At 38.4% G+C, this 27,515-nt stretch overlaps 1 long non-coding RNA gene across 4 annotated transcripts in view; it reads right to left on the bottom strand.

Moving 5' to 3' along the window:
• The window catches only part of LOC148970657 (uncharacterized), a 148,224-nt gene that overhangs the window by 37,218 nt on the left and 83,491 nt on the right, over positions 1-27,515 (bottom strand). For 3 of the 4 annotated variants that reach the window (XR_016148052.1, XR_016148053.1, XR_016148055.1), the window contains 2 exons: positions 23,456-23,572; positions 14,387-14,501 (listed from right to left, as the gene is read on the bottom strand). This is a non-coding gene — a long non-coding RNA (uncharacterized LOC148970657). The remainder of the gene's footprint in view (positions 1-14,386; positions 14,502-23,455; positions 23,573-27,515) is intronic. The other variant, XR_016148054.1, reaches the window with a different exon arrangement.

Below are 27,515 nucleotides of genomic sequence, written 5' to 3'. Positions count from 1 at the left end.
TATTTACTTTTCTCACTGGTCTTATGACAAAAGGTGTTCTCGGTTATATTTCATCAAAACCCTTTGAAACAGCTTTCCTTTTTGAAGTGACGTCACCAATTTTTCATTTCATTTCCGTTGGTCATTTTCCACCTAATGACCATTTTTCCACCGATTTCACATTTTGCTTAGAAACAGACAAGGCTGCAAAGAGGGGCCATGGTGGGCCTGGCCCAACCAATCCCTGGCCCCAAGCCAAATAACGAAATTGGTGCGATGTTAAATTTAGCTCCGGATTTTAAGGGGGAGATCATGGTTTTCGACCACTTGGTATCAAAATTCCATTTGTTAGACTCAGACTCGACCCTCTATGGTCTCGGTCTCGACTCGGACTCGACCATCAATGGTCTCGGTCTCAACTCGACCCTTTATGGTCTTGGTCTCGACTCGAACTCGACTCTCTATTTTCTCGGTCTCGACTCGGACTCGACCCTCTGTGGTCTCGGTCTTAACTCGGACTTGAGCCTCTATGGTCTCGGACTCGACTCGGACTCGACCCTCTATGGTCTCGAACTCGACTCGGACTCGACCCTCTATGGTCTCGGTCTCGACTCCGACTCGACCCTCTATGGTCTCGACTCGGACTCCACCATCTATGGTCTTGGTCTCGACTCGGACTTGAACATCTATGGTCTCTGTCTCGACTCGGACTCGACCCTCTGTGGTCTCGGTCTCAACTCGGACTTGAGCCTCTATGGTCTCGGACTCGACTCAGACTCGAGCCTCTATGGTCTCGGTCTCGACTCGGACTCGACCCTCTATGGTCTCGGTCTCGAACTCGGACTCGACCCTCTATGGTCTCGGTCTCGACTCGGACTCGACACTCAATGGTCTCAGTCTCGACTCGGACTCGACACTCTATGGTCTCAGTCTCAACTCGGACTCGACACTCTATGGTCTCAGTCTCGACTCGGACTCGACACTCTATGGTCTCAGTCTCGACTCGGACTCGACACTCTATGGTCTCAGTCTCGACTCGGACTCGACCCTCTATGGTCTCGGTCTCGACTCGGACTCGACACTCTATGGTCTCGGTCTCGACTCGGACTCGACCCTCTATGGCCTCAGTGTCGACTCGGACTCGACACTCTATGGTCTCGGTCTCGACTCGGACTCGACCCTCTATGGTCTCGGTCTCGACTCGGACTCGACACTCTATGGTCTCGGTCTCGACTCGGACTCGACCCTCGGTGGTCTCGGTCTCGACTCGGACTTGAGCCTCTATGGTCTCGGTCTCGACTCGGACTCGACACTCTATGGCCTCGGTCTCGACTCGGACTCGACACTCTATGGTCTCAGTCTCGACTCGGACTCGACCCTCTATGGTCTCGGTCTCGACTCGGACTCGACACTCTATGGTCTCGGTCTCGACTCGGACTCGACCCTCTATGGCCTCAGTGTCGACTCGGACTCGACACTCTATGGTCTCGGTCTCGACTCGGACTCGACCCTCTATGGTCTCGGTCTCGACTCGGACTCGACACTCTATGGTCTCGGTCTCGACTCGGACTCGACCCTCGGTGGTCTCGGTCTCGACTCGGACTTGAGCCTCTATGGTCTCGGTCTCGACTCGGACTCGACCCTCTATGGTCTCGGTCTCGACTCGGACTCGACCCTCTATGGTCTCGGTCTCGACTCGGACTCGACCCTCGGTGGTCTCGGTCTCGACTCGGACTTGAGCCTCTATGGTCTCGGTCTCGACTCGGACTCGACACTCTATGGCCTCGGTCTCGACTCGGACTTGACCCTCTATGGTCTCGGTCTCGACTCGGACTCGACCCTCTATGGTCTCAGTCTCGACTTGGACTCAACCCTCTATGGTCTCGGTCTCGACTCGGACTCATCCCTCTATGGTCTCGGTCTCGAGTAAGCTGGTATCGACTACAACACTTTATTTATTTAACATTATTGATTAAATATTATTTATTCATTTATTTTTGTGGTCGGTCCATTGAAAATGTTGGCAGGGCAAGTAACCATTAAACTCCTTAGTGTTGAGCCCTGTGTGTTTATATATAGAGTCCCTTTTAAGACCTGCTCCTTTTGTTATAAAAGAAAGTTACAAAATCTTTTACAAAGAAAAAAATAAAATGATGTTAAAACTCCGGTCCAGAAGGAATGTAACTTGGCCAGCCTTACATCTCAAAACTGTTGGGCCTGTTTACAAATAAGTCCTGTCACAAAAGTGTAAGAGGGCTGTGAATACCATTACATGTTGGCTTTAGAAATACTTGAACCATTAATGAATATGTGTAACTCACCTCACATTTACACACAGTTTCATCCTGTGCTATTTTCTTTCAACCGTAAAACACAAAATGAAACCTTAGGCAACATTTTTAAGCTACTATTCAACACAACTAAGAGATATACAGTGTGAATCACATTTCACGTTCATCAAAGAAGCCTGACATCTCCTTTTCGGTTTCACAGAAGAACAAACACAAACAGTACAGGGTTAGAAAGACATTGGAATGAGTAAACACTATCAAAACATTCATTTGTTGTGTGTAAACAATTTTCTATTGTAAATACTAAACCTTTAGATTAAAGTGTCACAGCTGTACACATGAGGTGATGCTTCCATTCAGAACTCTGCACCTGTTTTTCTGCTAACCTTAAAGTTGAATCTGTGGAGAACCAAAAGGTTTTGTAATTGGCCTTCTTCACACTTGCCCCAAGGCCAGCCAGACCTGAATGCTTCAACGGTAGGCTTGTCTGGGTGAAATGTCTGCCAAAGAGATGTTTTCACTCTGGAAAGTCAGGGAACACGGGGGTCAAAGCTGTCTCCTGTCTGGCTAATTGGATGAGTTTGTAGTCAGAGCTTGCACAGATTGAATCATCAAGCTGTTCCTTTACAAAGCTCCAGGGTTTTCTCTCATTGACTGTTAATGACCATTCGGTCTTCACGGCGCAACTCTGTGGAAAGTCTTAGCTCTCCTTTTCTTTGGGTTATACTTGGACAACTGGTTTTGAACAGCAAAAAAAGCACGGAGGTCATAGTGGGGAAGTGGACGCTCGCTAGCTTCAAAGAGAAATTTGGACGGTGGCGTCTGTTCTGCTGGGAAGATAGTGAGTTCTAGAATGAATTATTCAGTGTTTCTTAGAAACCGAGTGATGTTCACTGCGAGCATACAGATTTCCTTGCCAACTGAAAGTCCTCATGATGTATTGTGCGTGAACACATGTTTCCTTCTGAACATTTTTAGGTGTAAAAGAAGCATTTATTTTCATTCTCACATCACTTTTATCTCTAGGTTTGTGCAGAATAGGAGAGAAATCAAGTTGTTTCTTTCTTTTGGCTCAAAAGGAAACAGACGATCCTGGCAGTAGTGCCGGGGAGGAGTGTGACCGCTGCGACCAGGCTCCCTGCTGATTTCCTGACAAACCTAGCATTATAGGACAATCACTATTCACAGAGTAAGTCTCCCAACTACAGGGTGAGTATGCACTCACAGACACACAGGATAAGACAAAGAGATGTGCTTAAATATTGGTGAAAACAAGAGAGATGTAAACTCAATAGAGAACAGGCACCAAGCTTAAGGTTACTGTAAGTGTCTTGTAAGGAGAAACTAGTGCAACACAGAAACAGAAACAAATGCCATCTAAATTTGCGCACTTCCACATTGGGGATTTTTATTTTTTTTACCCTTTCTCCTGCCTCACCAATCATCAAAGTATTATACAATACATTATACATCTCCTTACCAATATATGGATAGTTGCCTGTGACTTTTTGCACCAGAATATTTCTTTATGAATTCTAATATCTAAATATAACCAGACTTCTTTCTTACAGCATAGTGCATTTTTAGCGTTCTTTTTAGTAAATATGTAAATATGTAGTATTTAAGTATATATGTATATATGTAAATATAAGTAAATATGTCTATAATAGTCAAATAAATATACTTGACTATTACAGTTATAAGCCCCATCCACACATACAGTATAATTTATAATAACAATAACATTACTACTGCCACACCTATGCTAATAGAAATAAGAATAACCAATATGGAAAATTAAAAATAACAGTAATATCAATAAAAAAATGGTTTGGATTGGTTTATTATAATTATTATTATTTCTGAAAAAAATAACCAAAACTATGCAGATCAGTTGCAATTTATGACTGAAATATGTCCAAATGAATCAGATTTTTTTTTTCCAAATCAATTGATCAAATCGAATTGTAAAGTCATTAAACAAACTATTATATGCTATTATTACTGTAGTACCAAGTATCATACAAATAGTCCCGAAGATTGTCACAGTCATGTTCAGTTTGTTTTAGTTTTCTTGGGCTTTCTGTTTGTTTTCATTCATCGCATGTGTTCCTTTGTTCTAGTTTCCCTCCACTCGTCAGTCACCATGGGCACTAACACTAATCATCACGGCTGTTTGTCTTTTAGTTAATCATCACTGTGTATTTAAGTTCCTGCCTGGGTTCTGTTCAGGGTCTGGTATTGCTCGTGTTTGAATGCTGTTTCGCATGTTGGCTGTCTATTTGGATTTATCTATTAAACCTTGGGTTAATACTATCATCATCATCATCATCATCTTCTTCTTCACTGGATTTGAGCATTACAAACACACTATATTCCCATTCTTTTAAAGCCTTAAGCGAAGTTAGATTTCAGTATGTACCATGAGCAAACTCCTTTTTATAATAAGCTTCTGTTGCTTTTGTGTCACTTTGTAGCTCGACAGCCCCAGTCCTCATTTACATTTCATTATATTAAAACAAATGGCAAAAACAGTATTAAAAAAAATATTTGTTCTCTTCCATGGAAAAAGTGATAAGGAACATCATGAAGATGAGTGAATAATAACAGAAGTGAACTATCCTTAAAGGCCAACTGAAGTTTTCAGTGTTTCAGTCCAGGATCTTCAAGGTAGCGTGGTTTTTTTACAAGGTCTGCATGCATCCACATGACCTCTAGCCTTCTGCATCTAGCCTGGAGAAATTTCCTTTTGATTTGGTTCCTTGGGTTTGTTCAGTTCGATACCTGCTACAGTGTTAATGAACCCAAGGATATCTAGCGTGTCCTCTGGAGCCCTATGCCCTGTTCAAACACCCACCTAAACCAACAAGGTGAATCATCTCTGAGCAAACACCTGATGACTTTGTTTGCCAAGAGAAAAGTCAGATTCTTCCAATGAGTCCTTGGATGCAACTGCAATGCACGTGGAGCTCTGCAGAATACAACTCATAGAGATCCTTATTATATAAGGTGCGATCACATTTACAGCTGTTCGGAGAAATCCAAAATCCCCACACAGATTTTGCTTGTGATCAAGTCGGTTATGCGAATTAGCTGTTCTGACCAACAGAAAGCTGCTTGGTTTGAAAGTTACTTCTCTCATTCGCTAAGCTAAACAGCCAATCAGAGTTCTCTCTCTCCAGACTGATCTCATGAAATGGCGTATGTATGACACACCAATTCGTATTACCATTTTTGCCGTGCTATCAACACGCATAATCGCTTTTCAGCGTGTTTATGAATGCTGTTGACTTAACGTTACATTACTGTATATAAATATATGACCTACCCCAACTCTGTCCCCAAACCTACCCTAAACCTACACTGGGGATAAAGGAGTAGTTTACTAAAAAACAAAAATTCTTGAAAAAATTTCAGGATTTTTCTCCATATAATGGACTTTACTGGTAATCAAACAGTTCAAGGTCCAAAAGACAGTTTCAGTGCAAACTGCAAACTGTTCAAAGGGCTTTAAATGATTCCGGACGATGAATAAGGGTCTTATCAAGCAAAACAATCGCTCATTTAATAAATAAATAACAAAGTTCAAGTTTTATAAGCTCAAATGCTTGCCTTGCTCTGTTCTGTGACGCTTTTGTGACGCGTTTGTGACTCTCCTGTTCGAACTCGTTTATCATAACGAACAAATCTTTTTCCGAGTCAATTCGTTCGTTTCGTTCGTTGAATGAACCAAATGACTTGGAAAAAGATTTGTTCATTTTGATGAACAATTGAGCATCAAATGCTCAATTGACCGACGGTGCACAACATGGGCTGGCCGACTGTCACCATATGCCGTTTTCCTTACCAGGCTTCAGTTAGACCAGTAGTAACAGCGAATTCAAACTTAGGTGAGTTTATGCTGGCCTTTTAGTGCAGGGTTATTGTGTGGGAAGCTTAACCAAACATTTCCCTACCTACCAAACATTTAATCGCCACTGTGAAGCTCTCGCTTGAAAAGTTGAAGGCTGCACGTCTTCACCTTGAACTCAATTACTCCACTTTTGTCTTGCGTCAATGAGTTTGAACTTCCCCGTTCTAATTCCGTCCTCCTCCGCTGCTCCTCTCCCTCCCTCCGACAGCTTTTCAGAAGTAGGCCGTGAGTGGGCGCCCCTTTCATATGCAGACAGTTTGCAGGCCCTGCTACTGTACAGAGCTCCCAGAGGGGCCTATTATCAGTGACACCAGACTCCAGCGTAAAGGATCTGCAGAGCAGGGCAGAATCAGACGCGAGATCCCAGCGCTGGCTCAGTTATTAATGCTGCTCATCTCCCAGGCACTGCAGCAAAGGGCATACAGTATGTGATGTCATAACCCTCACCGCAGCTACAGCCTGTGGACTTACAAACGTGTTTAATCTCACTGTGACAGACTAGAAGGTTCGTGATGCCCTCATATGTCCATCCACACAGTGCTGACTGTAAAGGTCTGTTCTGAAACCACTCGAGGTCTGTGGAGATTTCCTCCACACAAGCGGCCTATAGGGTGGATCTCGCAAAACCTGTCAGGAACGTGTATGGGTCGTATTTCATTCCATTTTTTTTTTTTTTTTTTAATAATATAAAATGAAATCTGCATGTAGCAACAATGTGATTTTTTTTCGGGTCATCTTGATATTTTCATGGCAATTTAGCAGGATTGTTATCTTTAGCTAAAAAAATTTTTGTTAATTGAAATTATCTGAAATAAAATAAAAAAATAAATATTAGAAAAAGTAAATTAGAACTGTTGTCATTGAAACCAACTGAAATAAGTTTAAGTTCAAGCACAATTTCTAACTAAAAACTAATCTGAAATAAATTAACCAATTAAATAAAAAAAAAATATTAAAATGACAAAACCTAAATCAAAAAGCTTAAAATCTAAAAAATAATCAACATTTCAAATGATTGATAGAAGGAATATTATAATAAAACACTTAAATGACAGTCATTTTACAATTATTTACATATGCTATTATAGCATCTATCTATCTATCTATCTATCTATCTATCTATCTATCTATCTATCTATCTATCTATCTATCTATCTATCTATCTATCTATCTATCTATCTATCTATCTATCTATCTATCTATCTATCTATCTATCTATCTATCTATTAAATAATACATATAGTATTTAAAATAATATATATATATATATATATATATATATATATATATATATATATATATATATATATATATATACACACATAGTAAATATACTTCAAAATGTGTTACTTGTCATTTCTCATTGTTTGTGAAACTTACTATGGTTTAAACATAAGCTTAATTTGTGCACAAATATAATATAATTTACCAATACATACATTTGTAATATTTTCCCCTTAGAAATTGATGTGAAATCTGACCTGGATATTATTTTTGTGCGATTCATCCGTAAGTGTTTCTGCTGGTGTGCTTAAAGTTACTTAAACTCTAAGTATCTATAAGTATTCAATATCTCACAGTTATGTTTACCTCATCTAATTTCTTTTCAGTGACATGTGGCAATTACTCTCTAGAATAAGAAGAGCTAATTCTGTTAGCACAGAATTAAGTTAATTAACTTAATTGCGTTTGATCTCGTCATGTGGCGTTCCATCCCACTTCACATTTAAACTGTTGACTTTCAAACGACTAATATGTTTTTTTTTCTCCATCTTTTTTTTTAAACATCAGCCATTATCCCACAATCCTTTGACCCAGCCCGAGAACAAAACGTCACGAAAGGCCTCGAGGCCTCCAACAACCGTCATTTTCCTCCAATAATGGTGCGCAGTTGTTGAGACGCAGTTATTACGCTGACAGACGAGTCAACCTCGGTACGCAGATGTTGACTCTCCTCGCCCGTCTGTTGGGTTGTCTGAGAGGCAACAATGTGGCAAGAACAGCTCAGAGTCAATTAGCTAAAAAGAGAGATAATGATGAGAATTATCACGGTGATGGTGATAACAATGATAATTATGTTGACAATGGTAATGACTGAGGGGGACAGCATTTAGAAACAGCAAGGACGCTTTCTTTTAAATATCACAGATTTCTCTCTCTCTGTTGTTGACCCATCCTTTTGTCTAACACACTTGGTTATTTTGTTTTTCAATCTCACAATTTGTGGTCTTTCAAAAAAAAAAAAAAAAAAAAATCAGTTGCTATCCTGATGATATAAAAGATTAGGGTTGGGTTAGTGTCGTCACAAATGTTTAAAGTAGTAGTTAATGGAGAACAAATAAAGCAATACGTTGACTTTCTTGTGGAACACAAATGCAGAAACTATGTTCAAATATGAGATTCAGGTTCGGAATGACATGACACAGAATTTTTATTCCTTTTAAATGCAGATAGGTCTTTAAAACATTGAGTGGTTGTTTAAAACGCAACATGTCAAGTAACATGAGTGTTTGCTAAAGTGCTGATAAAAACCTCTCTTCGAGAACTATTTGATGACTATAAAAAGTACGTGCTTAAGCCAAACGCCTCCCTGATCTGTTTCATTAGATTGTAAGTATGACAGCTATAAAAACACCTGCTTTGAGGACTGCTTCATATATTTAGTTTCCACGGCAACTCTTCATGGCACATATAGAAAGTTGTGCTATTTTATGGGAAAGTTAATTTGTTGTAAAAGGTGAAACTTAGTGGCAAATGAAAAGGGATACTTTTCATAACACTGGTAGAAAATTACATTAGAGACATCACGCTGACTATAATAGTACAATATAATTACATTATTCCAGTTCACTAATTTTAACAAATAGAACCATATTGTAAAGTGTCACACAAATATTCTAATAATATCATTCGTTTTGAACTATTGTAGATGTTCGAAAGCAACCATTCAAGAGAAAACTCTTGTATAACTGGACTCAAAACCTGAAGGCATCCCTTGTGTGACAACTAACCCCGGTCTCTTTTGCATTCTAGAATTTGCCTGAAGGCAGTTGTGCTCGTTTGTCCTTATTTCTTTCTCAAATAAAATAAACTTCAAAGACCTCATAGCGTTCAACTCTCCCTATTTACCTGGATGCATCTGGCTAAGTTTGGCTACACATTCATGCGAACAGGAAATGGCTTTAAATGATAAGGTTGCGTCGATGGCCAGGAAGCAAGGACGTGGCGTGGCAGCTGAAGAAAGCCGAGGGAGGACAATGACAGGGCGAAGCGGGCCCATATGGATGAGGAAAGTAAAGTTCAAACGTTTCAGGTGCCATTTCCCCATTACGATTATCACCCCGACACACGCTGATGATAGACCCAGATAGAGTAAGCGCCGTGTTTACTGCCAATATTGCTTTTAAAATACAGCTGCCCTTCAAGGCCTTTGAAGACGGCCATGACATTTGGAGGGAAAAATCTTAAAGGAATTCTCTTTATTGTGATGGCTATTGAAAACGACAACAGCAGCATATTCAGCGGCACACGGGGAGCAGCAGCATCCCGCCATGCAATTTACTCTGTGGATGTCACAGTCTTACAGCATTTCCACAAACTACCCTGAGAAAACATCAGCAGCTCTTTCTGGCGCAATGACATTCCACTTCAGTAATAAGCAAACTGTGTACAAATCTTATTTCATTATTTTTGTCATTTTGCTAGTCTGCAGTAAGATTCTGTTTAATCTCAGTCATAGTGGTTCAGTGTATATATATATACTTTTTCTATGCTCTCGAAAAGCTGAAAATTCCAGTCTTGCCAGAGAACATGACGCACTTTGAGATCTATTTTGATATTTAGATCAGATTTATCTTTGTGTTTTAATGTTTTTGCCCATGCAGTCTCATTGAAAATATCGTTCATTCAAGAAAGCCTATAATATATTTACAGACTCAAAAATAAATTCCGACAAATGTTTCAAAAATCATATATGCAAGATATTTAAATAAAATACCTGTACTATATATATATATATATATATATATGAAGAGTTCAGATGCAAAAGCCTCTAAGTGCCATTTAAAATTTTCTTCTAAAATGATCATTTTTATCAAGCTTGTATATTTAAGTTCAGTAATTTCACTTAAATGGCAATGAAGATTACCTATTAATTGTCATTTAAGTGAAATTACTGAACTTAAATATACAAGCTTGATAAAAATGGTCATTTTAGAAGAAAATTTCAAATGGCATTTAGAGGCTTTTGCATCTGAACTCTTCATTTATATATATATATATATATATATATATATATATATATATATATATATAAACAGAATGTCTAAAGTGTTCAGTGTAGCACAATGAAATCTTTGAGCTAAAATGCATGCATTGAATGTAATAATAAATGTGAAATTTAATATTATTAGCTCAAAGTGCTTTGCATGTCATACTTTAAAATAATTATAAATAATAAAAAAAATGAAAATAATCGTTTAAATCCTTTACCATCAATAATAACTGATAATACGATTCATTATTATTACTTATGATACACTACGTACTATTTAATTAAAGCCATAATTTGTTTAAATATTATTATTAATATTAATAATTGGAATAATGTATAATTAACAACTAATTAATGATAATAAAATGCATTATTATTTTTGAGCTATTATTATTTGAAATTATAGCAATTTGTATCAACATTAATAATATGAATATGTGGTTAATGAATAATAAACACTGAACACGTTACACAAGCTGGCAATTTGTTAAAAATAATCCTTGTTTTATTCTAATTTACTTTTGAAGAAAGTTTAGTTTACTCCTCAGCACATTTTTAGTCTTGCTCACATGATTGATCCTCCTTCAACCCCTCCATCCATTATTCCACCCGATCCCTCAATGAACTCTTTCCTCATGATCCGTCTGATTGTTGCGCCCTTCAAACCCGTCTCTCACTTTCTCTATCTCCTACTTCCTTTCTTCTCCCTTAAACAGCTCCCACCTCAATTAATCACCTTCACCCATCCATCCCTCCACCCCCTCTTTCCCTTTATGAGACACTTCCAGTAATTGCACTGTTAGCTTAAGGGATAGCCAGGACTTTCCAAAGCAATCAGTGTGATTGGACGGGACCGCACCACTTGGCGTCTGTGATGTGATGTGATTGGATGGGGTTCCTGGAGGGCTAACCTGAAGGAGACAGGAGGGGATCAATCTGAAGGTCTGCAGGCCCCTGTTTGAGGCCTCGGGGCTCAAAGTCATTAACGGGAAGAGAATGTGTGATTTTAACCATCCGGGTCTTCATATCGGTCATTCTGGTGACCTGGACCCAAAAGGAAAGTCAATGATGCATCTTGGAACGGCCATACTTGGAAGAGACATGGTTAAATGGCTCATAATTCATGGAGAATAAAATACAGGAAGCCGAAATTGTCAGGCTGCAGGAATTGCATCAGCTCATAACAACTTATTTGGGCGCCTCAATACACATCAATTCCAACAAGCTGGTTTAAACCGCTCAAGCTGGGGTGATTTGTCTGTTTTAACCAGCTGGTTGACTATCGACTATCAGCTTGATCAGGCATGGAGACCAAATATACCAGTTAAGACCAGCAAAGCATCTTAGGCTGGTTTGTTGGTCTGGAATGGCCACCAAGAAGCTTTCTAATGCTCAAGTCGGTCTGGTTTGATGTCTCAGATGGGGCTTGGAGACCAGTTGCCGACTAGCTAAATCAGCCGAATCCCGTTATGACCAGGTTTGGAAACCAGCTGTTCAAGTTACATTAAAGGGTACATATCGTGCTTTTAAATCGTTAATTTTTACATATAAATCATACATTTGTGGTCTATATAAAGCGAAACTGCAATGCTTGGGTCTGAATTCCTCATTATGTTCCTCTGTGAGCTGCTCGTTTTGGCGCGGCCTCTTTAAAAGCAAAGGACCCCGCCCGCTATCCAGGTTGCTGAGTTCACACTCGGTTCAACTCCACCCCGTTCGGCCATTTTTGTAGTTTGATTAAAGATATACGATTATTAAGTGTCACAGAACATTTTTATTCAAACGTTGCACTCTTCCGAACATTTTGACTTACCCTCTCGTAGCTTGTACTACAAAATCGGAGCGATAAATAAAAATGTCGGATTACTCGAAGTGTTGGGCCGGTAGTCAATGTCCTTATTTGGCAGTTCCGCTGCAAATACTGTGGCGTAATTGTTCAAAATACGTCATAGAGAACAGAAAAATCAGAACAGGTTGCAAAATATGACCAAAACAGAATATAAACATATAAACGAAGCACCTGAATAGAATAATTTGAACTTTTCTGTACTTGTAAACACTTCAAATGCATTTAAGGGCTAACAAAGTGGATTTAGCATGATATGTCCCATTTAAGTAAATTTTTTCATCTGGTTTCAAAGTCTATACTTATTCAGCTTGACCAACCAGATCTACTAAGCCAACCTAAGCCCTACCAATGGTATTCAAAATGATCAGTGGTATAGATAAGTTTGGACCGGTTGATACTCATAAATAACCAGGGCAGACCACGCAAAACCCTTTAAATTGGATTTTCTAGCAAGGCGAATGCATCAAAAACACTCACCTGTGTTGGTGTGCTTTCTCAGAGCATTTTCTTTGGCTTTCCACACTATATTGTTATTTAGCGAGAGTGACATTACCATACAATTTCATTAAAAAAAAAAAGAAAACATGCCTACGCTTTACGAATATGTACCCAGTACTGTTTTCAAGATACTTGGAAGGATAATAGTGTTGCGTGTGTGTGTGTAAATAAGCAGGATGAATCAAGGGAGAAAAGAAATGAGAGAGCGAGAGAAAATAAAAAGAGAAGAGTGCAACAATAAGCCTGAGCTGCACAGGCACAAATTGCCGTATCCAGTACGGGCACTGCCATTATGTCTTAATGTATTGAAAACTGCAAGTGTCCATGCAGACCTCTAAACCGATGCATCACCATGGCAACCAGGCCCAGAGTAAAATGACAGTGTCTGTGTGTTTAGGAGACATTGTGTGCGAGTATTGCGTGTGAAGTGCTCGTATAGAACATCTTTACTAATTTGCACCACACCAGTCTCCTCACAATAGGCACAATGTTATTGATGCATTATTTTCCATTTGCAGGCTGAAGGACACAGCGGTGCACTTCAAAGATGCTACCAAATCACAGCGCTGAAGGATTGTGTCAAGAGTGAATTTAAAATGGGTTTCTGCTGTCCTTTAGAACTGCAAGAAAACTGCAGCTGAACATAGGAGAGATGACAACAGACTGAAAGATAATGTCACAGATTTGGAAAACAACAGCATCTGATAATTTATTCATATTCGTGTCTCTTAAAACTCACAAAGGGGAAAATATACGAGTTCCATTAAAACATAATCAGGCCTTTCAAATAAAACACCTTCGTTCAGTCTAACAACTGTACCCGGGAGAATGCACTATTGCTCAAATCTTTCTCTTTTATAAGACTTAATGGACTTGTTTCATACAAGTATTATTTTGACTCAGATGCTTTTTCTAACAGGCCTTAGGAGAAATAAAAAATAGAAAAATAATCATATGGATTAATATGAATTCCACAGCTCAGATAATTTAGTTTCAGAAGAGTCTGATGGGAAATATTTGAGTTCATACTGAGATCCTTACAGATTTTAAAAAACATGAGCAAAATTTGAGACCGATTAGAAAAATACGTGAGATTACCACATGGTTTCTGAAGAAAAAAAACAGAAAATGTTTCCATTTGGTTTCCATTGAGTCTCATTGTTGTCAAAGTGAAACAATTGTGAAACAATTATACTATATACTAGAGATACACCGATGTATCGGCCCGCGATATTTATGGGGCATCTGCATATCGACTATAGCATAAAAAAGTCTGATATAACAAACGATATAACCAAAAGTGCATTAATCAACAATTAAAAATAAATTGTATAATGTCTGTTGATAATCCAACATATTTCTCTGGGTAAATTAACTTGCCAAAACAAAATAAAAATTGTACAAAATATAACAGGGCTCAACAATATACTGCCCGATGGCCTGGCGTTAAAGATTCTCAGGATTAGGCCAGTACTGCATCGGCACAAAAGTTTAGCATTTGCATGTGTTTTTAAGCCTTGCCGATTGAAATATTTAAAGGGATAGTTCACTTTTAAAATAATTTTTGGTATGTTTTATCTTACCTCAAGAGCATCCAAGATGTAGGTGTCTTTGTTTCTGCAGTAGTTTCAGTTTTTATATTTTTAGGTCAAACCGTTCTTGTCTTTCAGTCATATAATGGAGGTCTATGGTCACCACCTCAAAGAGCATGCACAAAGAAGTCCAAATTAAACATGATTTAATGATTCGTAAATGTAAGTACACACTGATGGCCTAAGACATGAAATGAGCGGTTTGTGTGAAAAAATGAACAGTATTTATATCGTTTTTTACCTCTTGTAACCACAGCCACATGCAAGTGACCATTGTATGACTGACAGACATGGGAAAATATAAAAATTGAAACAACTGTGGAAACAAAGACACCTACATCTTGGAGGAGGTAAGCTAAAACATACCAAAAATTCATTTCAAAGTGAACTATCCCTTTAAGCACAAATAAGCCAGAGAACTTAGGTACTGTGTGGGCACACGCAGAAAGCCACATCTCAGACAGCACACGGGTACTGAATTTTGTTCTCTCTCACGTCTTCTTGTGCTTGAACATATTCACACAGAAATTATGTCAGAATGGCCATCTTGGTGAGCATCCTAGTAAACATAGTCGGTTATGTCTCGAGTGAGCGTAAACAGTTGAGTAAGAAAACACAGGTTGTTCAATCGTTCTTTTGTTAAAGTTAACAAAAGAAAAAAAATGCTCACTGATCATGACTGAATCACTTTTTTAACTTTAATCTTAGGATTAATTTAATTTATACAATGAAGAATATGTATGGTGTTATTTTACACCTGATTACTTCAATTTCTGTACCTGAAAACTATAGGCCTACTGTTAGAACTACCTGAAAAATCAATATTAATTCATTTGTATCTTTGTCTTATTGTATTTATTTGTTTGTTCTAGAAAATGTAATTTTTTGTGTAGTTTGTAACACTATACTTTAGAGGGAAAAGGCCAGTCAATCTCTTTCTGAAGTAGCACAATTTTATTATCATATAAGTTCTATATTAATTAGTCAAAAAAATGTGTTAAATGTTGTTGCAGAAATAACCTCAGATGGTTCTCATGTTGTCTAATGCTGAATGTTAAATGGATCCAATCCATGATCACAGAAAAAAGCACGAGAGTTCATAACTTTGAAGGAATAGTCTCCATTTAACCAATTGCAATAAATAAGGGACCTGATCTGAGATTTTTCTTCCCTACAGCCTCGGGAGGTCAAAGGTGATGTCCAAGAACTGGAGGTCTGAGGTTAGAAAGAGATAATCACAGTCAGTTAGGCCGAGGGCAAGCGTGTCACTGAGCTCTCTCTGATTTCATTTTACCCACGATCATGCAAGAGCGGCCGGTTCCGCGCTGCTGCCTGACCCCCTCGTGCTGGAGTATCAGATCAGGTCACAGTGCGACTGACACATTTCATAGTCATTATAAATCTCTGGGGTGGGACGTCAATTGATAAATCTATCTGATGAGGAGGTCTGTGTTTTCAGCGAGCTCGGGAGATTAATTTAATAAGCTCATTTTAGACAAGCAATAGAATTTAGGTTCATTGCTTCAACTGGCCAAATAAAAATAGGATCGACTCAAAGTTCAATCCAATTGCGCTGGTGTGGTTAAAGTATTTCAACGAGCCGTAAACGAGCTTGCAAGGGACCAAACAATGACATTTTCTTCATTAATCCGGACTATATATCACGCATGCAGAAACACACCTGTCCCTGTTTGATAGGAGAAGCATACGAGGTAATATAGGAGAAAAAAATGACTTTAGATTAGAAAATACAAAAGCAGCGGGTGGTCTGCCATCAGTATGCGGTTGAAAGAAGCCCCAGACAATTATCTATTGATTACATTTGTAAATCCAACAGTGCAATTTAATGGGCTTTAGCTGGTAATAGGAAAGTTTCTTTGGCAAGAAGGAAACACAGATATTTTGTTGAGAGGATTAGTTTAATCTATTACCCTCTGAAATCACTAGGCAATTACACAATTGTCTCATTAAGAAAGAAAGACTATGAGCAGGAACACTGGCGATTATAAAGTGAACCTTCTAGTGTGCGCCAGTAATCCCAGCTGACATGTTGACACCTCGGCAGAACTTTGAACTCGCCGTACTGGTCACAGCAACACGTCAGACTGTAAATATAAGGTAGATTTGCTCATTTTACAAGATTACGTGAGGGTTCTTGCCTGTGCATAAGGTGCTTTTATGATGCTGTGGGTCTCTGTGATGTCTTGATTTTTACATATTGCTCCGGTCCTTCCTTCAATGCAATTGTTTTATCATACACCTGGAGTAAAGTTCAGACACCTCACAAACTGCACAATCGGAGTTAGTTCCTTCATTTTTTGCTAAACAGATTTCAGAATTTTTCAGAATTTCAGGGGCTTTTTGAAGTACTTGAGCCTTTGTCTAGGGATATGAAAATGACCGATACCGATAACCGATATTTCTTTATATTTGAAAGCCGATAATCAATATATTGGTCGATAAATCTAAATCCAATTGTTTTTATAAAATATTTGAGAGCCAGATTACAAAAACAAAAGATTCACCATCAAATGCCAATTATGTTGCAGGTAACTGTATTTTCCTTCATGATTCCAATCATATTTCAAGCAATTCAAACCCATCATGAAGTGTCCAACACAGTCTCATGAAAGTGCGTATCTATACCACGATTGTCATTTCTCGTAGCATTTATACGCCAAAAATGGTTTTTGCGTGCATATGCTACGCACTGAAAACCCCCTGGGTAAATTTAGAGGAAATGGGGTGGGGAGTTCGTACTTATTATTATACGCCAAAAACTGCGTATCATATGCACGCGAAAAACGCGCACCATATACACGCAAAAACTAGTTTTGGCGTATAAATGACACGAGAAATGCCATTCGTGCTCTAGATACGAACTTTCATGAGATCGGGCTCGAAGTGTCTCAGCTGAAGAAAATGTAAACATTATTTATCGGCTTTAATATATTGGCCAAATTTTCTTATTGGGCCGATAATGAACACATAATCGGTACCGGTTCCAGAAGTTAAGTCTCCATTCATTTTCCAAAGGGAAATTGATTTTTTAACAATACATTATAAACCTTTAAAGACATTCTTACTGTCAGCCAGCATTATTTCAACTTAGGTTTAACAGCGAGATTTGTGGTGAAAAACTACATTACCCATGATGCTGTACAGAAAATTTCACTAATAAGTTTAAACAAGCATATTACTCCAAAAGCTCTTAGCTACGCCTAAGAGCTATATATATATACTGTATATATATACTGTATATATACAGTGTGTAGTTTAGTATGTATGCATGTAGACGACTATCTTATATGACGTTTAAATAAATATACAAACATTATATAATAACCAATGGGATTGCATAATAGACATCTTAGTCATTCTGTCTCTAAGCTCCTTATAAGCAGTTGTCCATGATAAAGCAAGATCGTGAGCTTAGAATTATAAGGTTCTATCTCCGTTTAGGGTAGTTCTGAGATATTGAGCATCAAAGTTTTTACATCCCACCTGGCAAAACTGTAATGTAGTAAAATTTTCTATTATAGCTTTATCTATTAATCTTTTTTTTTACAAAAATAACACCACACAGGCATTAATAAACACCTAATGGATCAGATTATGTCAAAAACTCAATTTCGACCAAAAGTGGAGATAGAACCTTATAATTCTAAGCTCACGAGATACTGATATTATTTTTCAGTCCTCAGGCTACAAATCCCATTCATGCATCTAGCCATTGCTCGTGGGCTAAACAACACGCTCAAGACCAGCTTTTGAGGTTCAATACAACAGAAGCATTATAAGTTAACGCATGAGCAATGTGAATAACACAATTAAGTACAACCTTGAACTTGCAAGCTGGGTTATTTATGACGGTGGTCAGATATAATTACACATTGATCGAGTCTCCTGACAGCCCGTGGGGAGAGTTAGATTGACCCTACATTGGCATAACACCGTCCTAATGAATGATCAGTGATACACGGAGGCGCTAATGCCACAGAAGTTTGGCTAAGCGTGTCCGTTCAGCATGGAAATACGTCCGAGGAGAGAGAGCGATTAGGCATTCTGTGTGATCGGTCTTTTGAAATTATGGATCTGTCATGAGCGGACAATACCACTGACAAATACTGTAATGGGGTGACATCAAACCGGAATGAGAGCACGACAGCTGACAAATTACACTTTCTGCTCCCTCTCTCTCTTTTTAAACTTCCCTCTCTTTTTCTCTTACTCATCTCTTTCATTGCACCTTATAGAGCTTTTAAAGACTTTAGTCTTCTAAATCTTAAAATTGACCATCAAATGTCAATCCAAAACACAACCAAATTTGTCTGAAATTACAAAAAATGTTAAAATCAAACATTGTACTAATGTACTTGCATATCCAAACAATATACACAATTATTAACATTCTGATTTCTTAAATGCAAAACGTTACTGTATATCTCTTTTTTAAACGTTTTTAAACGTGAATGTGGGCAAGTTTCATAAAAAAGCAACATTTTGAGCAAAAAGCTGACAAAATCAACTACTTCCAGATCAGATTCAGAACAATGCTCGAGTCCATCAACACCACCAAATCTTCACAGTCCTATAGCTCGCCTTGGGTCGACATTTCATTCGGTAACATTAGGCAGTTTTGATTTATGCCGTATAATGTTGGTGATTGTGTAGATTATTTATGCATATGATTACATGTGCTACCGCTTGTTTCAGCATTTTCTTCGCGTGTTTTGATCAGGAGATCTCTTTCAGAAGATGCGCAATAGCGCCCCCTATCATATAACAGTGAAAACTAGGAAATGGAAAAGCGTTGTCTCACAAATGAAAGAAATTTCTGTCAATGGTTGGGAAAGACACTACAAATACACATTCAAATAAATTGTCTGTTATATAAAAAACTTTTTTTCTTCTTCACACTCTTTACTCCACATTACAAATGTCACTTTTGATCAATTTCATGCATCCTTGCTGAATAAAAGTGCAAATAAAAAATAATTTCCTTTTGGATCCCAAACTTTTGCACATCAGTGTACTTCCACAGTTGTTTTGTCCAGCCTTTCCTGTGACCAAACAACTGTGACAGTAATGAGAAATAGTGGGGGTCAGACACTAGCTGAAGGTAACATGAGGTGGATTCCCTTTTTGGACGCACACTTCACTTACAACCATGTTGCTTATGGCTGACTGACCCTTCTGTCACTTCTCTGCTTTTCTTCTCACCAACAGCAGAGCGTAGACCACTGAGGGTGGAAACACAGGGAAAAATGGCACTGATCGTAAAGCCGTGACAAGAGAAGCCATCGATTTCAGAGTGGAATTAATGAAGGTCCAGTCGGCGTTGACAGAGCCGTGGCAGCTTCAGAGGAATTATATTGAGCACTTTGCACTTGTGGCTATTAGACTAGAGATAAAGTGTGTCCAGTGATGACAGAATAAAGGATTCAAGCTGTTAAAAAGGCATTCATTAAAAAACAATTTACTCAAATGCTGTTTTACAAGAGACAAGAACATTGTTTGATTTCACCCCAACTCTAATTGAACTTTGTCAAAACTTTAATGTTCTGTCAGCTACGTCTAACTATTTCAGCGAATCTTTTGTGGAACTGAAGTTTATTACATATATCTGGATGATGAACCAAGCCAAATGTTAGCTCTATTTTCAGTTAACCACACCCATGTGACTTTATCACGACAAAATCCATAAAGAAACTTGTTTGTGTATAATTTTCTGTTCAGCTTGACAGCATGCCATTAGAAGTCATGGCACTTTCTTTTAAAGTAATTCTTTAAGTCTGAAGTCGGATAATATAGGCTACACTGCAGAGCTTTAAGGTCGAGTAAAAAAGTGAAGCAGTGGTTTCATCATACTTCTGCTAAAACTTCTGAACAACAATCATTTGGAAAAGAGGAGCGGATGTGAACAGGTGCAATGGAAAAAAAATAAAAAAAATAAAACAAGATAATGAATCAACCTCTAGGACAAAGCATTGTGCTGTGGTATTTAAAGGGTAATTCCACCAGTGGAGACATGAATATGTATTGAAAGTGGGTCATATATGTAGAATAGCATCATAAATTTCTAATTTGGGTCCTTCTTGGCCGATAAAAGGCAGAAAATGACTTTTAAGTGCTTATGGATAGTAGACAACAATCCCCATAGTGGATTGCAATGCTCAGCTTCGCAGGCCACTCCCACTACTCCGCCCATCAATGTAGACTAAAGTTGAGTTCAACTCGATGCTACCGCCTGGAAATCATTTTGCACAATATAATATGACGACGTAAGAGCGTTAAGGCGGCGCCCGCGCCATCAGCCAATGGATTGGCGTGATTCTATATGGGCTTCAGACAATCGGCACACTTACTCTGATGCGTAATTATTCACGTGAAATGCAGCCAAACCTTGGAGCGTTTTGTTTTCGGTATCTTCATTAATCCCCTAGCTATCAGACGTTCCGGGAGTCTCCCGCATATTGATAATGCAGGGCTCTAGAGAACACGCGACCAAAATTTGTAAAGGTGCGACCAAAATTTTTCCTAGGTCGCACCAGTGAACCTAACGTTCTCGCGTGATCGCATCCGCTGACTCTCCCCAAACGAGTCTTTTGTTCTCCTTGCACGTATGGTAAAATGCTCCGTGCTGCGTGATACGAAATAAATTGCGACCTGAACACCAGAGAATCAGTAACGCCAATCAGCAGCAGAAGAAACAGACGACGAAGAAACTTGAAAAAAATGTTGGCTACTTTTTAGGGCTAGGTAAAATATATCATCATATTCAAAAACGAATTCTCATTTCACGAACCCGTTGGGCTATGCTGTTTTCAGTTGATGGGTGAATGGAAGATGGCGCGCATCTCGTCCAATCGCAATAATCTTTGTGCTTTGTTACTATTGATACGAAACAAAGTCTTAGATTTCAAATTAGGGTCAATTTTCTTACGAAATTCAAAAACATAAATAGGGTATTGACACTGTGGCGTGAGATCGCTCTGGCTCAGCTCAAGAGAATCAACATGAGCTTCTCTTCCGCCTTAATAATACCAGTTACAGCGCGAAATTAACATGAACGAGCATCTGAAAGTGTGTTAAAAGATAGAGTACAACTTATCAAAATCCGTATCTTTCACATAGAATCGCTCAATCAGTGATTCAACCGTGGAAAGACGTCAGTAAAAGGCGTGTGAACAATGTAATGTAACATTTACCTCAGAAAAAAAAAAACGTGACCATAAACTCGTTAGCCAGCTAGAAAAAATTGAACTCTAGAGCAGCATTTTGCCAAATACATGCACCATATTACATGTTCATTATATTTTTAATGTTTTTTAATATTTAATGCATTTTGTTTGAAAAAAATCTGGCAAGTTTTTATGCAGCCACCATTTAAATGTTTATATTTCATATAACTTTATTCTTATAAAATAAATAAAAGTGTAATTTAAGTGTTTGTGCACAAATCGGGTAATTTTTACCGATTAATTCATTAATCATTAGTTGATTAGTTTCCCAGGAAAAATAACAAACCGGGAGGGGTCCAGGAGATAGGGCTAAAAAACGGGAGAAACGGGTGTTGACGGGTATGAGCCAAGTTATTGTTAGAATACAGCAGGATTTTCGAAGTTAGCACGCTGTTTAGTGCTATTTGACAATAGTGCTATTTTCACGCTGTATGACAATTAATTTTAATTTAATCTAGTAAATTCTTGTCGACAATTAATCGATAATCGATTAACCGTTTGCATCCCTTGTCTGGTTATTACCGTTTACTTCGGAACCGGATCCCGGCACCCTATCCATAATGCGTCCGTCTGCGTATTCGGTACCTTCGTCCATATTTTCAAAAAGTTTCTGCCAGTGAAATCAAATGCACTGGCACTGATCTGTGATAGATCTGTTAGCGCATTAGGTCGTAAAATGACGATTTTTGCGTCATTGTAGGAGGCAGTGAAAAAGATAAATTTAAAAGCAACGAGAGAGTGTTGCACGACCATTCAATAGTATGACTGGATTTCTAACAATGGAAATCTTAATGCAAATGGGTGGAGTGTCCCTTTAATGACGTCCCTTAACCTAGAGTAGATAGAACTTCCAAAGACCTGCATCAGATGGCCATTACAGTCCGAGAGCCAGCAAGACACCCCGTAACATTTCCATTTCAGGTTAGGGCACACTTACGACACTTATTATGGCGGTTATAAAACTGTTCCTAGCCAGAAAACAAACATAATAGATGACGTTATTAAATGGCTATTTACCCCAGCATTTCCTCACAAACATTTGATATCTTCAGTCCTCTATACGAAGCACACTAGCTCTGAAATACCAATAGGATTTTCAATCTCAGCACCTGTCTTGATCTCCAGCCCTATACAAATGCAAAGCCATGATTTATTTTTCCATTCCCAGTCAGAAAAAGAGCTGCTCGCGGCATCAGCCGCAGTGGCTCCACAGCTGGACCTTTCATACCATAAATACATCCTCCGAAAGAAGGTGCCAATACTGATTAAGGAGAAGAAGTGTCCCACTTTGACCTGGATTAGAGAGGTATTAGGTGGAGTGGGCTGTGTGCCGCGAGCCATCTCCCTTCATCGCCACTGCTAATGCGGAGGCATAGCTCTGCTCGCATCTAAATGTTTCATTACGGCGCGAGCGGAGATACCAATTTCTCTCCCCATCTCTCCCCGCTGCCACCCGCTTCTCCCGCAGAGGGGGGGAGCAAAGCATGACAAATTGAAATAAATGAGAGTGCAGAAAAGGTGATGGGGGAGGCCGCTGGTCTGAGAGGTTGGGGGGGGGAAGGAGGTAGAACCCTTTTTACATGCATCTCACTCTTTCTCTCTCTCTCGCTTTACTTCTTCATCTCCTCCTTTTTTGTTCGACAAAATAATGAAATACACTTGATTGTTATTGCCCACGACCTTCATCGAGTGTGGGATTGACAGGGGCCTTTTGTTGCTGGATGGCCATTTGTGTATGTTGAAATCTTTGTAGGCCCAATTTCTCAGATGCTTCCTTCGCTAGCGTGTGAAGATCAAAAAAATAATGTTTTCTTACCGTATTGGTTTGAACTTCCATATTCGTATAGTGGACGTGACTGGAGATCTCTCTGGAAAGTTATGCTTCTGATGCAAGAAAAGTTGGACTCGCTCTCGCCTGCAGATCAAAGATGTTCTGTGGGATATAAAGGAAAACAGTCGGTGTTTGCCAGTGTTGGTCTATGTAACACATTTTTAAAACTAGGAGTAAATAATGCATTAAGCCAGGGCAATTAAAAAAAAAATACTTCAAGAAAGTACGGTATACACATTTTTATTTTTTTTTGCTCCCGAAGTATTAAGACAGAATCTGAATTTTCACCAACTGAATTACAAATTCATCCTACCTTCTCATTGAACACTAAAGTTAATTTGTTTCCTCATTTTAGTTTCGCTTGATAAGAACCTTATTCATTGTCTGGAATCGTTTAAAGCCCTTTGAACAGTTTGCAGTTTGCACTGAAACTGTCTTTTGGACCTTGAACCGTTTGGTTCCCACTGAAGTGCATTATATGGAGAAAAATCCTGTAATGTTTTCATCAAAAACTTAATTTCTTTTCAACTGAAGAAAGAAAGACATGGACATCTTGGATGACATGGGGGTGAGTAAATTATCAGCAAAAGTTTTTTTTTTTTTTTTTAAGACTGAACTACTCCTTTAATGCTTATCAAAGGAGTGAGGCCAGACCCTCTGTACAAATGAAATGTATGAGAGTCTGGTGGGACCAGGCTAAGTATTGAATCTTTTTTTAGACCAAGAGTAAGAGATTTCAACATACAAATATGACAATGCAGCTGTCATCACTAGATGAAGGTCATTGGCAATAACAATTCTGTTTAACAAAAAAGATGATGATGAAGCCAGAGAGTGAAATGTTAATACAATCAAAACTTCTTACATATTCAAAAACATTCAGACAGTCCTCCCTCACATATTATTAGTAACCACTTTTGTTCCAGAACTCAAACGAATCAAATCCTCAAATATGACTATAACACAATCTTTAAAAGAACATCCTTCTCAAATCTAAAGCGTGTTGCCGTTGTTAGTTTTTATAGGGAAAAAAGGGACCAATTCATTTGAAAGTGTTTACGAAATGTTTTTCATCAGTTAGAAAACTATCATCGTCAAATATTTATCAAAAAGTTGCTGCGTCGATTTATATAATAAATAAGCACTGAGCCAAAGAGAGTCAGATTGTTTGAGCTATTCTTATAAAGACGTTTATCTACGATTCTCTTTGAAAAAGTTCCTATTAAGCCTGTGAGAAAATCCTTCCCTGTAGTGTCCACTATCTAAATCAACGATGCCTATGTTTTTGTATTTCACAGCAGATAAAAAAGGCATAGCCTATAGTGAATGAGTCTGAAGTGAACAGGGCTGGGATTAATAAGCTTTGTGTCTGAATTGAGCTTTTAATTATTCACAGTCTGGTGTTACTGTGAGAGAAACGTGTTGAATTCACATTGTCAACGGCCCCTTTGTTTATTTTTTTTTTTTATGTAGGCTAAGAGACAAACAACACATGAGTGAAATGTTCAACTAATCCGAACAAGATTCCAGAGAAAACATCTGTCAACATTTAAGGCTTAAAAAGAGATTTATCTGCTAAATAATGTGTGCGTGTTCTCTCTTTGAATCAAACCACGTAGCAATTCATTACATGGAATCAAACGAGGAGGCGCGGTGAATCGCTCGCGCTCACCGGCACATTCCGGAGTCCTGGGAATCACAGTTATAAAAATATCACATATTGGTATGCTGCGCAGACAGATCCAGCTATAATTTAGGATGTGCACTGTCAGTATTCACTGACATCAGCCCTCCCACATCCCCAAAGGTCTCTCGCTCTTCCGTGGAAAGTCGCGAGCGCGCATTCACGTGGCGGTGTGCTCTAGTTACCACAGCAACCGGGCTGAAGCAGTTTAATGTACATTCCGCGCACAGTTCCCGAGCCCTCCGTCCTCAACAAGTCAATCAAAGACACTTTCTCCCATTTAATTCTCTGCTAAAACTTAAAAAGGGTTGTTATTGTAATGTACGCAACTGTTCTAATCCAGAGTCGCATAAATGAGTCACTCATTACGAGTGTCAATCTAACGATAAGCCTCATCTGAATGCAAACAACTCATTCGTTTCGGAGAATGACAGGATGATGCAAGCATCAGAAAGACCTACCTGTGACACATCAAACACATTTGACATAACAGATCTGTTGTTTTATGTGCTGTACACATATCGTGGTTCAGAGTGTGCACTGTCATAACTGGAAACGGATGAGATCAGGTACATGCGGGGTCCTGATGCGTGAACTGCCGGTCACACTAGCTGATGAAGGCAATTAAAGTTTTGCTAAATGCGTCACGCTGCTCTGATAAGCCTGACCTGTCTGGAAGACTCATAATTGGGATGTCAGGTGGAGGTAAAAGAAGCTCAACTATTACGAAAACTTCTATTGGACTTTTATAGCCTATAGCCTACTCCTATTCTAATTTTAGAGTAAAGTATCAGAACTGTTTACGAAGTAGCAATAGGTGTTTCTTCAACTAGGCTATACAGGCATTTTTTGGCCCTGTGGACTTTTAAACTGACTGTCGAACAACTGCTTTTTTAAGCAACTTTTCTGAATCAGTTTTCATAGCATTTTGTGTATCACAAAATACTTCTTCCATAATTTAGGCCTAATGCATTTAGGGGCGGTTTACACTACACCGTTTTCAAATAAAAATAGTGTGTTTTGGCTGTTCATTTACACTTTTTAAAATGTTTTTTCAAAGTGCAAGTTTTTGAAAAAAAAAAAACAACTAGCGTTGTCGTCTCCATGCAAATAACTACACAAATGCGAATTTGTGAAAATGGTGTGTCGTGCTCATGCATATTGTGTGTTCAGACTGTATAGTGTATCTTTACAAAGTAACATCGCTAACTAAGGGTCTGGCATGAACAATACAGCGTTTTTTAAAAACGTTTCAGTTTTTAGTACATCGTTTTCATGTAAACGTACCCTCAGGCTACAACTTGATTGGAAATATAAATATTCTGTTAAAAAAGTGATATTTATGTGACCGACTTGATTTGTCTTAAGTTATCAACCGATGTCGCTTTATATAGTTTGATCGGTGGTCTCCAGAAATTAAAACACTGTTGGTTATGTCTTAAATTAACATACGATAAACAGGTGGGGTATAAGTCGATTGTGTAAGAATAAATTGGATCCGAGCATTTGGTCTTAAAGTGACAGCAGCCTAATATTCCTGCTGCCCTTAGTGTCATAAAAAAATTGCAACAACTTCCAATTATCTTAGTGATATTTTGCCACATTTACCAGGAAGTGACGATTTTGTTTTCTTCGATTCACTGGATTTATTCGCAAATGTTTTATGCAAAATTCCAATTTTGCATAAGTTTAATCTGTAACTTGGGATAGAAACAGCTATTGACAGCTCAAAAACACACCATAAAACTTTTGCATTGTGTGAGTAACTTAATATTGTAGGTTTTATTCCATTCTTCACTTTTCAGTTCTCATTGCTTTCTATAAACGGTAAAAACGTGTTGGTGGAGGGAGTCATGACCTTGCTGAGAATTTCAGTTGCTCAAAACATCCCAGAAATTGCATAGTCTTACATACTGTTGACTTTGAATTGGTGTTCTTTTTAGTCATACAGTATGCTTAAACTAAGTTATTATTAAAGTAAATTGAATCTTTGAAATGAGTTTCACACAAAAGCAAAGTGTGCAACCAAGGCTGAACATAACTTGGCTATTAAAATAAAATAACTATTATAAAAAAGAAAGTGCGCAAGAATGTTCACTACAAAGAGAAGTATTTACACATCATGTCTGTTACGAATTTCCCACCTACATTCTTGGTAAAGAGCTTAACTATTCATTTATATTGTATTCAAGGTCTGAGATTGCTTTTATTGTAAGCTTTGTAAAAATGAAGAACATGAAAAACAAGAACATGTCTAACAAGTTAAGGTTTTGGAAGGAGTTTTAGAGTCTACTGCTCCAATTTTTCTGTTCTTTTGAGTTTTTACATTCCCCCATATGTTTGAGAATCAAATTATTCATA

Source organism: Pimephales promelas, chromosome 20, assembly GCF_988280905.1.
Source record: "Pimephales promelas chromosome 20, fPimPro1.hap1.1, whole genome shotgun sequence".
In the NCBI taxonomy this organism is placed as follows: Eukaryota; Metazoa; Chordata; class Actinopteri; order Cypriniformes; family Leuciscidae; genus Pimephales; species Pimephales promelas.
This window is presented reverse-complemented; position numbering and strand designations above follow the sequence as displayed.